Source organism: Gymnogyps californianus, chromosome 14, assembly GCF_018139145.2.
Source record: "Gymnogyps californianus isolate 813 chromosome 14, ASM1813914v2, whole genome shotgun sequence".
Taxonomy (NCBI): Eukaryota; Metazoa; Chordata; class Aves; order Accipitriformes; family Cathartidae; genus Gymnogyps; species Gymnogyps californianus.
The window spans coordinates 21,149,353-21,163,640 of record NC_059484.1 but is presented as its reverse complement, the minus strand read 5'-3'; positions in this window follow the sequence as shown (position 1 = coordinate 21,163,640).

The following is a 14,288-nucleotide window of genomic DNA, read 5'->3' as shown; positions in this document are numbered from 1 at the left end:
ACATGCTGGAGACAGAAAATTACCATCCTCGGGGCAAGAAAACATTTGTGTAACCTCCAGCTTTAGTAGCCGACAGGAAAGTAGCCACATATTTGTTTCTGCACCTAGCTTTGAGGGCAGACCTCGGCTTCATGTGGGCTTGGGTGTTCCTGCCAGAGATCACGATTATGGGTTTTGCCGGTGATTCTGTGCATCCCTGTGGGGGTGATAGCAAGGGCTGACTTGAACTGCTACAAAATCCCGGTTTCTTCTAAGGAAGGAAGGAAGCTGCGGGCGACATGTAGGGGCAGGCTGCACCCGGTCTCAGTCGGAGATGCTGTGGTCCTGGCCCGGGTGCTGAGCATCCCCTCCCCAGCCCTGCCCTGCCGAGCCCGGGCGCAGGCGGGTGCTGCTGCCCCGGGAGCCGGGCAGCTTGGGTACCCCGGTGCCTGCTCCGCTTTGTCACTCGGATTCGTGCAATATGGGCATTGTAACAAAGCAATTTTCAGTGTGACATTTTCCTCTGGCAATCCATGGCTCAGGCTTTCTCCAAACAGGGAACAGAAGGAGAACTGTCATGTTAACATTTTAGCTGACTCCAACCTCCTCCTTTTTTCTTTTTTTCCAAGGTTGTGTGTAAAATCCGCCTCTTCTTCCCTACACTGCCAGATGAAACTGCTGTACAACACTTCTCGTAGTATGCAAAAACCCCTGCTTTTCCCAGGGAGGGCTTGAGTCACCAAGTGTCAGTGTAAAACCCAAGGCAACGGGTGAGTCAGGATGATTGCTGTGGGCTTCAAAAGACGTGTTTCAATCCTATGATGCTGTGCCAAATCAAAATTGTTATTTTGAAAGATTTATATCTCTGCAAAGTGGGCCTATGCTGGCCAGATGCCAGCAGCCATATTTCAACCCCTTCTTTCCTTTTTTGATGAAGGGTATGATTGGAGCTCGAGACGTGACTTTTTCCGTGACAAAGGGATAAAGCTTTACTAGTGGATACAGGAGGAAAAATTTTCATACAGGCAAATTGCTGCAGTTACAGAGAGCAGCGAGCAGGATTTTCTGTTACACTATTTCAGACCACTTTTATCCAGAAGGTGTAAGGCCCATGTCCTATGCTCTTAAAGGCACCGAGGAAGGGGCTTTCTGAGACCCACCCCGTGGGTCCCCTCCTCGGCCCCTCACCTGACAGCGGTGCACATGCTTGGCTGGGTGGTCACGCAGACCGTGGCCAGGGGTTTCTCTGGCGGTGGCACCAGCTCCCATGTCCATATTGTCCCTTCCAATAAGTGATTCTCCAGAGATCAGGTTTTTTCTCTACCACAAAGCTCTTTTGTTGGTTTTTTTTTTTCCTTGGATGAACTTCCCAGCCATCGATGGCCACCTGATGAACGGCTGAATGTCGTGGTGTCTCTAATCACTTGGGGTCGCTTGGGAGAAAGAGAAGATAGCTGCCAGCACCTCTCCAGAGGCTGGTGATGCCTCATTGAAAGCTAAGATGGGAGGATATGATAGACAAGCTCAAAACCACTCTGTTTCCAAGCAATGAAGATATTCTTAGGCTCACTCGTATTGCCAATTAAAGAAAGGAAAATAAAAGAGCTGTCCTTTGGACTAGTAATGAACCAGCACAATTCTGGTAAAACTAATTCGAAGCAGCTTGCAGCAGAGGATGAGGCTTAACACCCAGCTAGAGAAAGGTGGGAGCCTGCAGTTTCCCAGCCTGAGCACCGGTGAGATGCTGCAACCCAGCGTTCCAGCTCCCTCCCGAAGAGCTGCTGCCCGGCAGCGGCACTGGCCATGCAGAGCGGCTCTCGCCGGGCTCAGGGGGATGTGGCCCCGGCTCTGCTCCCCGCTGTCTTCAGCAGGGCAGAATCTCAGAAAGGAGACAGAGCAAAAGAGTTCAGGTTTGGTTGGTTTGCTGAATACACGTGCTTCCCTTGTCTGTGACCAACCTGGGGGCACGCACGCTGGAGCATTGCATCAGCCCCGGTCCTGGGTCCATCAGCTTTTCTCCATCATTTCCCCAGCATCAGAGGAAATGCTGCTTCACGCTAATGCAGATGGCAGACACCGATGGAATACATGGCTTTATTTTTCAACTTCTGCTGTGTGCCTGCAGTGCTTCTTCAGAGTTTTCGGAAAAGATACTGCTTTGGTTTTATTCTGTGAAGCTTTAAAGCAATTCAGCACCATAGTTCAGCACCTACACTGCAGCTTCTGGAGTCTGGACCCCCCCAAATATGATTAATGAGAAATCTTAATGATGAGCCGTACCAGCCTGCTTGTTTTTTAAGCTTTATTGAAAAAGGATATAAACAATTCTGTAACCAGCAATATGAAATAATGGCCTTTTGCAGCTGTATCTTACTGTACAAGATGCGCAGGGATTTCTTTCCTGCTGAGGTTCACTCATTTATTGTCGACACTTGCTAAGTTAGGCTTTCCAAAATCTTAGTGTCCTGGCGAGAAAGGGACCTACAGCCAAGAACCAAACCTCGGTGGCTCACTTCAGGATACTGGAAGAGAATTTGTAGTGCTGATTTTGCCTTTGTGGCTTTTTTCAGATGACCAACAGTGATGGAAATAATAAATAATTAATATATTATGAAATACTGGCTTGCCAGGGATTTGGCTTTTGCAATCTGCAATGTACCGATGATTAAAGTGCTAATAATAGCTCATGAAGTTTGAGGTTTACTTGAGTTACTCCTCTTTCTTTTTGATCACACAAGCGATTGCACATGGACAATTTAGCCAACAGAGATTTATTGTCTAACAAGGCCACAGCCTACCCCGGGCGCCACGCGTAGCCTTCTGTGACGGGTTAAATCCTCCCGCTGTTTTACTCCCCAGTCTGATCAGCGCGTTGCACCGTCCTCGGTTCCTTACAGTTGAAGAAAGCAGAACCAGCCAAGCACTGCAGAAAAAGCACAGAGAAGTACTTTGCATCCCAACTGGTTGCCAATGCAGTCATGTTTGTGTCCTTTCCTGGTTGTGTTTGCAAACATTTGCTTTTTTTTTTTTTTTTTTAAGTTGTTTTTCTCACAAGTGTTTTGGGAGTAGTTTTCTTTGTACCAGGAGCTGTATTTGTATATGAATGCTGGAATTAGTACACAAATAAGGCTGTCTCTAATCCATTTGTTATGAAACATGCCATAACAACAGCAAATAGAGAAATCTGTGCAATTGATACTATGGACACATATCCTCCCTGGCTACAGCTGCGCTGGGGGTGAGCTTTCTGCCCATTCCCAGCTGCTGATCGTCTTCTTGATCTGCCGGCAGAGCTGCCTCTGATTGCTCTCTCATCTCTTTCATCCAGAATGAACCTATTAAGCAAAGAGCTACCCTTTAAATGGCTTGAAGGAACCAAGCTTCTTTTGTTTGCTCCCCAGTCTGTGTCCAATGCCTGAGCAGCTCTGTGGGTAGATCTGGGCAAGCAACTGCAAAGATAAGCAGGTAGGATTGCACTGAGGCTGGTTATCTCCTCACCCGGTGCGATTGCAACTATAAAAGAAAGTTTGTCTATATGCTAGGTGATGTTTGCACATCCAAAACAGTCAAAGAGAAAGACCAGAGAGCTGATGACAAACTCTTCAGCAACCTACAATGAAGGTACGTGCAGACAGCCAAGGGCAATCCATAAGAACTACTTACAAAAAGTGAGAGGTTAATACAATGTGTGATGTTGGAAAATATAACTGGTCCAGTTCAATAATCCATAAATCTTGTTTTGGAGGATATTTGTATGTTGTGGGAGATAACTGAGCAAGATCTAAATAGGAGCTGTAGTTAATTAGCCAAGATAAAGTTAGCCGTTGCAGTGTTTCTGTGCTGCTTCCAGGGTGTGAGCAACCCCACTTGTTCAGCTAAGGCAGGTGGAGTAAGTCCTCTGTGTGTGTCGTCGTGCAGTGTGGGTGCACCAGAGCCTGTGGTGATGCTGATGGTAATGCCCTGTCCGTGGGTGATGGCACTGCTGGCTACAAACTGCCCAAGCAGATCTGTCAGTGCTCCTCTGCTTTTCCTTGCTTGGCTCAGGCTCTTTACATCACATAAGCAGTACCGTGCCTTTGGTGTTTCTGTAGTCCTGGGGAGAGGTACTGCTGCACAAGTTCTCATTTTCTTTCATACCTACTGGCTTTATTAGTACTTGAATTGTTACTCTGGGTTAGGAAAGCATGCTCTGCTGATGGTATGTGTGTGCAAGGGTTTGGTTAGGTTAGTCCTATCAAGCTGTGACCAAGGCTGCATGTTAGCTTATGCAGAGTTTAATAGCTGCCGGTGGCATCGGTGCTGTTGTCTGCACCGATTTGTGGAGAAAGGACGGCCAGAAGGCAGCGCGGCCGGGGGGTTAAAATCATGATGTTTCTTGTGTGCAGCTGCCTCTGTGTTAACATCTCTCCTGCTGTGCTGCTTGAGAGTGCTTAGAGGCTGCAGCGCATCACTTGCATTAGGCTCTTGAGCTGAGCAGAGCAGCAGCTGGTTAGCTTCTTCCCTGTACCAATACAGGGGTGAGGGGATCCCCAACAGGGTATCCGGCTCACATACTACACCACTAGTTAGTAAACCATCCTCCTTATCATACTGTTGGTTCTCCTGCAATTCAGATTTTTTTTTCGTTAAACAAGCTATTTGTAATTGATCCATACACGAACATAGACGGCGTAGTCAGCAGCCTGATGGTGCTGTCCTGCTCTCCAAACACAACCCAAGCACATTGTCACTGGGTTTCTGCCTTTCTTTGGAATGTGCATTTTAGAAGCGGTTTCTGTTCTCTTTCCTTGACCTCAGTGCTCAGCCTAGCATCATTTTAGGGAACATCAGGTTGTATTTGGGATATTCAGTTCTTGAGTAGTTTCCTTCTTGACCTTTCCTCAACCCTTTTCTCTTGGGCAAGTGTTACAAAGGGAGAAATTGCCATTCCTCTTTTCCCAGTTTCTCAACCTCTAAATACAGTAAATGGCAACAAGCTCTTAGTTATTCTCTTTATAAGTCCTCGAGTACTGAAGTGAGCCCATGGATAACAGATTGAAAAGGCAACAATTAGGAGAGAAGAGAAAGAGAAACAAAGGGAATGTAAACAAGTCACTGCTGTGACAGCAGAAGCAGCAAGTAAATGCATTAGGCAGACAGGCACAATAAGCGCTAATGCAATGGAGGCTGGAGATCTTCAATGTTTTTGGAATATAAGCTTAATAAACATCAGAAATCATGTTTAGCTACACAGCCATAAGCCAAGTTTCTCCACTTTCAGTGTTAGATTTTTGGCATTGGAGCTTGATCCAGATCCTTCATTCAAAGCAAGACAAACTCTCCTAATCCTTGCTTATAGCTTGGGAAAGAGAGTACTTTGCAGTATTTATATTTGTGAGGGATTACTTGTTTTGGTCTACATGCTTTCAAATACTGTTCTTTGCTCATTATGGATGGCCAGAGACGATTACAGCAATGAGAATGTTCACAGCAGCTAATTCCAACATCCTTCTGGTTATCACTGATTAACTTTCATATGGCCAAGTAAAAAATCTTTGAAGTAGAACAGAGTAGTGTTTTACAGCTCCGTGCAGTGGAAAAAGCTCTAGGTAGCTGAAGCTACAGCTGAAGTTTAAACAGAAATGTTAATTTTGTTAGGGCAGTGCCCCTCACAGCATCTGCTGACACCTCCAGGTGTTCCTTGGGACTGCTACCGCCTGCGAGGTGAAGTTTTAGGTCTCCCTGAACAGCAGCAGTTTCTAGTAGCCCAGTGTCCTGAGCATTATGCTTGCCCTGTTTCAAATACTGCATACACTTCAGCTTGCTTATCCAGGTAATATCCATATACCATAAACAACTTTTGGAAAAATATGGTACTTGTGAACAAGCGGTGGGAGGGGGTGTGGGGACCCAGGACCACATACTGATCTGCTCTTCCCCTCGGTATTTGTAAAGCTCTGCTTGTGCTACTGAAGCTCAACATACAGATATTGCAAAATAATTATGTGGTTTTGGAAACAAAGGGAAATAATTTCTGCCGTCAGAACCCCCTTTTCACAGGCAAAGTGTTAAGAGTTCATGAACTCAGACCACTAGACCAGAACAGACTTGGAGAAGGAAGGGGCAGAGCCTGGTTTATTATGGCAAAAATATACTTTTTTCGGAGGTAAAATACTACACCACTGAAAGCCTTGGAAGTCTGTTTTTGCCACTTGTATTGGAAGAGGCTTTGGGCATTTTAAAGGCTTACATGGGCAGCTTTCCAGAGGGTGGAAAAACAGCAGTACTGCAAAATGTCACACACAGTTCTGGATACAGGCTTTGTAAACCCAACATTTTGTTCAGAAGGCTTTGAGATACTAATTGGAAACGTTGCCCTAAGCAGGGAAGCAAAGAATTGGTTGCTCAAGAGAGTTTCCTTCATTAATCTTGCAGAAGCGCTCATGTTCAGGGGTCAGCCTCTGGAAGATTGGGTGTGGAGTCTCAAACCTGCACTGTGAGCATGACATACTGTATGGGGTAGGAATGAACAGTGGATATCACACAGCCATAGCTGGTATATGAATTAAATTATACATGAACGGGTGCAGAGGATATGTGGCGAGGTGCAAACTGCTGATGTCTTGGAGGTTGCAAACATCTTAGCCAAGTTAAAGTAAAATTTCTCTTGAGTGAAACTCAGGCAGCATGTGTGAATCTTGCACTGCGAAAGAGCTACTGTCTGTCTTGACCATTTAAGTTAAACACTAAAAATTCATTAAATTTTAATCTGTTCTGTCTCCCTTCCCCTCATCGTGCTCACCCTGCTTTGTGCTTTCTGTCTGCGATCAACAGAGATTGTAAGATATGCTTGGAGCCAATACTGATTAACATCTTGATTATTGACCTGGATGATGGGACAGAGTGTACCCTCAGTGAGCTTGCAGATAACACTGCGGGGAGTAGCTGGTAGATGAGATGGCTGTGCTGCTCTTTGAGGGGGACATGGACAGGCTGGAGAAATGGGCCAACAGGGACTTTGTGAAGTTCAGCAAAGTGAAATGCCGAGTTCTGCACCTGCAGAAGAATAACCCCGTGCACCAGTACATGCTGGGGGCCGACCAGCTGGAAAGCGGCTTTGCAGAAAGACCTCGGCATCCTGGTGGACACCAAGTTGAACACGAGCCAGAAATGTGCTCTTGCTGCAAAAGGGTCACTGGGATGCTGGGCTGCATCAGGAATAGTGCTGCCAGCTGGTCGAGGGAGGAGGTTATTCTGCCTGAACATAAGACAGACCTGTTTTGACTGTGAGGGTGGTCGAACACTTGAATGAGTTGCCCACAGAGGGGTTGGACTAGATGATCTCCAGAGCTCCTTGCCCACCTTGGCCGTTCTCTGGCTCCTGTGAGCTGCTAATAATGTTGGTGACCAACAAAGCAGAGGAGAATGTCGCTTGAATTCCTCCACGTTGAGCTCAGTGATTCAGGGTGCCTTTAGCTTGTGGGCAATGACAGTCCATGTGCTGTGACTCCATACGGGGAGAGAACTGAATGCAACAAAGCATAACTGAGAATGGATATGGAAAAAGTGAAAGGAAATACTGCTGTCTTATTGCTGGTTAACCAGTTTGTTGTGTCATCCAGCTGAAAGCGAAGATAGAGCCAAGAGCCCAGTGGAAATCCTTTCATGGAAGGACTGTGCTTGTGTCTTTATTTTGTAAAGCGCCAGTTAATATATGAATAACGGGTGTGTGATTAGTCTAAAGAGCTAGATGGTTCTGCCAGGAAGACTAGGATTTGTAACAGCCTTGAGATATTTTTCTCATTTTGTTCACAATACAAATGATATTTGAATTAATATTCACGTTGAAATAAAATCTGAGGGGGCCTTGGTAGTAAACCAGTAAACAATACAAGGAAAAAATGGCTTTTTATGGTAGCATAAGGATGCAAAATGAAGGTGAGACTGGGAGCCTGCTTTCTTCTGTCACATCTCCCAAAAACCCAGAACTAGTATTATGCGTTTGTCTTTTATTTTGCCTTTGTCCAGGGATGTTAGTTATCCTCAAACAGCACAACGAGGTGACAGAGCAGTGAGTTACCGTGTGGAACGCAGGACAGCTAGGGCATAATGAAACCTCTTAAAGTGAAAGCCATTTATAAAGTGATCGAAGGACTGGTTAGGCTGTGTAAACGCCTTACCAGGTACCAGAGCATAGTTAGCCATTTACCATATGGGACTAATGGAGCATGGGCTGTGTAATGTTGGAATGTGTTCAGATAATCCATTTACCGAAATGGGGAATATGCACTGTGCTGTCTGGGGATGTTTTATGCTGTGGAATAATGACATGGCCTTTGTTTTCACATGTTTGATGTCTTCCTCTTTCTGTTTTCCTCCTGAATTAGCAATATCACACCAGGAAGCAAAGCTTTCTTGTGCAGTAAGCGTTGCTGTTTCATTTGAGCAACCTTGAGAATTACTGGGAAGTTACACCAACTGGCAAGCACTCCATACTTACGAACTATGTTGATGAGCACTACCCCTCCCGTTCCTTTGTCTGTGTGAAAATAAGGGGCGCACACAGATTAATTACAATTGAGCTTTGTTTGTACAGAGCAAACTCAGATCTGAGCAGCTTTGCATCTGTTGTTGAAGCAATAATGGTTAACAAGGAATGCATTTTACAGCAATTAATACAAACTGAGCAAGGATCATTCTTCCAACTGGTCAGTAACTATCACAAAATACTGCATGAAAGGTCATTATCACTATTAGGAACCTGGATTTTGCAGATAAGCATTTGTTTATTGTATCATCTTTAATTAGACTTGAATGACCAGTGCACCAGCTAACTGTTGTTGCAGCGGAGATGCTTGTTTAACCTATTTTCTTTAGGTAGTTATGATGCACTCCTTCCTGTGATATCTGACCGCCTTCTGGATGTGCAGTAAGTGAGGAACTGGCCCACGGCCATCCTTTCCTTCAGCTGCCCAGAGAAGAAATTAACTCATGAATTTAAGTATTACTGCTTGTGTTCTGAGATTATCCTAATGAAAGCAAGGACAGGAGGAAAAAAAAATGTGATGGAGAAGGTTTGTCCTGCAGGAGATTACCCTATTTATCCTCTACACTTTTTTTGGTTTAGCAAAGATGACCATATGCATTTTTAGATCGGGAAAGATGACCTGAAGGACTGGGAGGAATAAGCGATTCCCTGTTTTACCATCCCTACTTGTTTACCCTTAAGGACCCTTTTATGATGGGGGACTGGACTAGGAACAAGTGTCCCGGGTTATGAAGTCTGTGCACAGCTCTCATGGGGATTCAGGTTACTTTGCTCATTCACAAAGTTAAGAACCACCCTAAAAACTGACTTCTCTTGCTTCTGCATTGAGGTATCGCCCCAGTGCCTTGTTCTTTCTTTCCTCCATTTGAGAGCCAATTAACACACCCCAGGGAAAAAAATGAAAATAAAAATTGCAGTCTAGATGAATCTACCCATACAGCTAATAAAAGATCTGGTTGCTGCTTTTAAACTTGATTTAAAAAAAAAAAAATGAAGAAAAAATTGATAGATGCTAAAAGTGTCAGTTATGTGGCCACATGAGAAATCTACTGAGCCCTTATGCAGGGGAAGAGAGAGCACAGCAAATGAAGATGCCAGTACTCATACTATGCACTAATAGATGCTTGACTGGGGACAAGGCTTAGGACAGTACAATTTCTGCTCCACAGAAAAATGACTATAGGTTTCATGGGTACACTAAGCAGGCTTAGCCAAAAGCCACACTTGCCATTAATTCCAGCTCATAAACTCCAGCATTGCAGAAGACTGTGCTAGAGACAAATAGCAATGAAACAAAATGACTGTCGGAGTTTTCAAGAAAAGTAGCAATGGCAAGAAACGCAGAAAACAGTTGCGACTGCCAGGAAATGATAAAGCATCAACATCAAGATGCATCACAGCACAAAAGTCAGTTACTCAACTTTTTTGGCACACGCAGCAAGTGGCTAAATAGCTGGAGAAGTGCCACTCAAATGCCATTCATATGAATAACTGTTAGCAGTTCAGTGAACATCAGTTTGTTCATTTATTTAAATTTAAAAGGCTTAGCATGCTTCCGGGTCCTACTGGAATGGCAGTTATTTGATGCTGTGCTTCTGGACTGAAGCAGGGGTTGGCTGCACGGGTCCGGGCTGTGGCAGAGCGGCTGGGGGGGCCCTGCCCTGCGTGGGGGGAGGCTGCGAGCTGCTCTCAAGCTGGTCTGAAGGGCAATGGGGTGCCAAGCTCTAGGAGGCCAGGGCACCCCGGGGCTGGAGGTGCCATGGAGCGGGGCAGGCACGTCGTCTGCGACACCGCCTGTACCTCTGTCGTTGAAGCACTTGGTGCCTGAGCCTGTTTGGTCTTCAACTATGCCAGACATGAGTGGGGCTGCAGGTCAGTGTCTAACCTTGCTCTTGCCGAAACAGACATTTTCCACTGGCTTTGATACAAAACATCTGTTGTTTAAAGGTTCCTGAGTTTTATGGATATTACTGATGGTGCTCTGCTGTAATATCTTGGTGAGTCAACACAACTGGGATTAACCCGTGTGCCAGAAGAACTGCAGTGTGTTAGGATGGCTCTCCTGCGTATACATACATGCCCCAAACAGCTCCTTCAGCACTGCAGAGTCCAGCACGGGTCTTGTGCTGTCCCGCGTAGGCATCACCCATAACCCATGTCTTGGTTCCCAGGTCTTGGCTGCCAGACCAGGAGGCAAAAGCTCTGCACCTCAGAAATGATGCCGACAGACTTCTGCAGTACACGAGCTTAAGCTGCCAAACAAAACTGTGCCACAACGGGCAACAAGCACTTCTCCGACATACAAATGTCTCATTCACACCTCAGCAGACAAGGTCTCTGGCAGTTCGCTTTAGCAGTGACTCCTTTGCGTGCTCGTGGCAGAATATTCTCACCGTTACCAGACGGGCAGGGAGTGTAACACCCTTTGAAACCTGCTGCTCTTTAATACCTTGGTGTAATTTTATTGGAGCTAAATAGGATCAGGAAAAGGTTGCTTCAGGAAGCTCAGTGCTTTCTTTCTAGGAAGGATAACTGATACAAGAGAGCTGCTTGACTGTCCTTTATTCACTGGCAATATTGCTATTGATCATGGATTAAGTAAATATGACCAGTGAGAACCCCTTTGCCTTCTGTTGATTAATCTTCTTGCTAAGAAGTATAATTTTTCTAATGTTCAACATTACTCCTTTTTTGCATCATAGTGTTATTTGTTCCTCACACCTTTCTTTGTTTCTGAGTTAAAGGGGAGATGTGATTTAGTCATGCCAAGTGGGAATCATAGAATATCTCGAGTTGGAAGGGACCCATAAGGATCATTGAGGAGAACAAGAGGGTGCATGGACGAGCTATTAGAGGTTCATGTCAACAGGAGAGTGACAGCTCTTGACTTTTGTAAGGAGACTTGAACCATTGATAGTACAAGAGGCAGATGGAAACAAACTGACTTTCCTGCCCAAAGTGGAGGGGGGGGGGGGAAATCCCTGTGTTTTGGGGTGGGGGCAGCCAAAGCCCGTATTTCCTTCATGGCAGATGTCCATAATAACTGCTCTGAAATCTACTTAATTTTCATCTTATGGGGTTTCCAATTTCAGAATCGATTCCCCAGTGTGCCTTCTTGATTGTCAGAATTTGGGGTGGAAGAAAAAAACGATAGGAGATCTGATAGGGAAAAAACCCCACTGACTACCAGTCCTGCCAATGATGTCTAGTTTGCTCATGGTTAATATTTTTTTCACCTTATTTCCTTAGAAATATGACTGTTATTTTTTCCCCTGGTTTCATGAAACCAATTTGCATCTGAGATGCATTTTCTGGGATCTCGGCAGTGATGAGACTGGCATGGCTTCTCTAAACAGAGCACCATATGCTTCCTTTTGTTTGTTTGCTGCCTCCAAAATACTCCCAGATAATCTCACTGGCTGAGTACATGACAAAGTACCAGAAAGGTGTTAGTACACAAATGTTGACACTCTTACAAATGAGAAGTGATAAATGCTTTACTGTATAAAGGAAAAGATAAGGATGTATTTTGGGAACCAAATTGACAGTTGCAATACCTGTTAGCATTCTTATCTTAAGATCAAGAATGTAAGGAAAGGTAGATAGAGTCTATAATTAAATCTGCACTGGTTTTCTTTAAAAAAACAAACACTGTATCTGACTTTCAAAGTGTCTTTTATCAGAGATGCAAAGGAATAGTAGTGGGGTGTTCAAAAGCATCTGAAAATTAGGTACCTTATTTCCTTTCACATAGAGTTAGCAAGAGTTAGTCCCAGATCACGTATGCAAAACCTAGGGCTTTTCACTTTAGAAGTGGCTATTTTTGGTTTTCAGTCAAGCAAATATCAATACAAATTTCAGAGAACAGATGTTATTCTGCCATGCTGGGAAAAAACAAAACACATCTGATAAACAGTTTTGTAAGAAAAATGTTATTTTTCAGAAACCCTGCCTGGCACTGCATTGTTCCTAATTCTTCTGTGGCTTTTAGGGCTATCTGTCGTGTTTGGGGGTGCTGTGTGAGTTTGGTGATGTTTGCCTGGATTTCCTGCCTGCCAATACCGGCTAGGAACATGATGTAAATCAACATTTTGATCAGCTTTGGTTTAAATTGAACAGATCCTGCAGCAACAGCTTTTCCCGCAGTACCTGACCACTCTGCTCTAGGGCAGGAGAGAGAGAACTTCTCCATCGGACACTGAGGACTCTGGCGTTGGTCCACTGACTCGGCCACGTTTTTCCCAGACTCCTGGGATGACGCTGTCATAGATACACATGTAAGTGTGCAAACAGTGTGCTTGAAGAGTGATCTTGCAGTTGCACAGCCCATCTCCTGCATCTCCCAGCTTCCTCTACCTGCGCCTCCATGCTACCCAGGAAGGTTTGAGGGACCGCTGAACAATAGGAACATTGCTCAATGCATCAACATTACAGAAGCAAATTATGATAAATTACCTTTTGTGCACCCACTGGGAAGGTTTCGCAATGATCATTAGCCCTCAGAAAGTCTTCTGCTTCCTGTGGTGGTCTAATGATTGCACTCTGAGCTCCCAGATAAATCATGGGTTGAACAACAGGAGGGCCCAGTCACAGGCAGCGTGTAGAAAGATTCTTCACAGGTATTGTTATTATTTTGTTAAATCCTGCAAAAGGAATAAATATCACTTGAATCCTGAAGAACTACCATAATGTACTCTTAATCACCATTGACAGCAGGTAGGACTTCTTAGTGCGTTGTTGCTTTTCTTCTAGACGGTCAGTCCTTTGCTAATTATCGAAGCACAGAGACTTTCCTCCTTTGTTTCATTCTGTTCAGCTTCTCCAGATCAGTATCATTTATCTCTTGCAGGGTTACTCCCTGCACCTGTTAAGAGCAAGCACCATAGTTTTACATTTGTAATCTGTGGGCTATTTCTTCCAATTTGCCTCCTGCTGCAATTCATTACTGCAGGTTGTGTGTTTATACCAGTAATACAAGGTAAAAGCTGTCCTCCGGCTCTTCTCTCAGCCTCTTATTCCTAATAACCTGTTTCTGTAGTGTCCATTGTCATCCCTCTTCCGAGCTGCCCTTGTTTCTGCTTCTGACTTGCTGTGGATTATCTGAGGACATGGGTGTCTGAAGGATGTTGTCCATCTATATGTGCGTGTGGTCACTGATGGGCTAACCCTGGTAATTCTGCTGCTGGCTGCCTGGTTGCTGGCTGGAGGGCAAGAACAGCTTTACCCTTGGCACAAAGCTGCCTCCAGCCTGGGAGTTAAAATTGCCAGAAAGGAAAACTTATGTGCTGCACACAATGTTCTGGTGGGCAGAGGAAAAAGCGATCCCTGTAAAAACCGAAAACAAAACCTGTGGAACATATCATTTAAAAATACTCATATGACTCCTCTGTCTTGACAACGGCATGTTTCATCTCTTGCTCTTGCCAGCAGCCCTGTGCAGGCAGCGCTTCCTAAGCAGCTGTTATCCCTGGTTCTTTGCAAAGCTGCTCGTAGCAACAAGGACATTAATGGTTTTTCGTATTTCTGTAACAGGAAAATCATAGCTGTGAATAGAGAAACAGCGATGTATGAATAGTCACATTTTTAGAAGTAGACAATTATTTTGGAGGCTCCTGTTTTCCATAAAAGATAGCCTCAATTTAGCCAGGAGCTTTAAAACTTCTTGAGTTTAGAAGTTTGCTTCATTAAAGAAAATCCCTGAAAACCTCCCTGAAAGGAAAGTAATTCTGGCTACAGATGAAGCATTCGAGTAATTTGAAATTGTTTCATTTTGAAATTAATT